The following is a 1,302-nucleotide window of genomic DNA, read 5'->3' on the forward strand; positions in this document are numbered from 1 at the left end:
CGGTTGCCCAGAATTCAAAAGGAAATGAACCTTTAATCCGCTTTCCTGCCTGGAGCCCTCGCTTGCAGGGGCTTGTTTACAGACTGACATGTTTTTTCCCTGTTCTCACTTCTATGCTAAAAGACATAAGATTGTTTTGCCTTAGGTATAAATATCCCGATTCACTAAGTAAAGATCACACCTTGATAAGAATCTACTTGGTGTCGTTCCTTGTCTCCTAACCCGCTTATTTTCACAGAAACTCAACTTCCCCAGTTCATGAATCACCCATGGTAGAAGTGAAACTGCGGGCCGGTTTCCTTCAGATGGCACCACATGTGGACCGCGAACATGGGAGAATTTGAGGGACCCTACCGCAGGATACAGAGCTCTGGTTTATTAAAGAAAAGGCAGATCCGGATTGATGTAGTTGTTCTCACAGTAAGATTTGGTTAGCGCTGACCGGGAATCCCTGTGAGACTGCAGGGAGTGCTAGGCAGAAACTTAGGTATTCGCCCGATACCTTAGGAGCCTAGGGGAAATTTTTGACGGTAGGTCATAAACATGGGTGGAATGTGGGAAAGCTGCTGGAGGCGAAAGGAGTAAGGGTTAGAGTTTCCGCATTAAGAGAGCTAGCAGAGTTGATGGAGGGCTTTTGTCCTTGGGTAGAAGGCATGAGTCGTATGGATTTGAAATCGTGGGAAAAGGTAGGAAACGCTCTGGAGACAAACAAGGTGGATGGATTTCCCCTTCGCCTTTGGGGAATGGTCTTGGATATTTTAAGGGAGAAGGAAAAGACCGAGCAGAAGGGAGTGCTTTCAGCTAGGTACATCAGCCTTACGGCATCAGAGCTGACAGGCTATAGCTCACCGGCAGATTCATATTCTACGGCGGCCAAGATAGGTCAGGATTCCCTGGACTCCAGCTCTACGGACAGCGAGGAGAGTCAAACTTCCTCTGTTAGTAGTCAAACCTCTACTGACTTGGTCGGTACGGTGGCTGAGAAGACTCAACTTTCTGTCAGAACTAAACGTGCTGCACCTCGTTACAGAAGGCAGCGTGTTATGCATAAGTCTGTGCCCTCCCAGACTAGGGAGCGTTTTTCAAAGTGGGTCTCGCCCGGTGAAAGATGAACTCGAGACCAAGATAGGAGAATTAATTGAAGAAATCAGGGGAATTAAATTTCAGGCAGGCAAAGAGAAGGACAGCTACCTGATCGCTGATGAGGAAATGGATCCTAGGGCCCGAGGTTCCGGCCAGGGTGACTGTCGTTCAATAACCCATCCGGCTGTGGAACGCAGAAGTCAGAGTGACGATATGCAC

This window comes from Mastomys coucha, unplaced genomic scaffold (genome assembly GCF_008632895.1).
Source record: "Mastomys coucha isolate ucsf_1 unplaced genomic scaffold, UCSF_Mcou_1 pScaffold23, whole genome shotgun sequence".
NCBI lineage: Eukaryota > Metazoa > Chordata > Mammalia > Rodentia > Muridae > Mastomys > Mastomys coucha.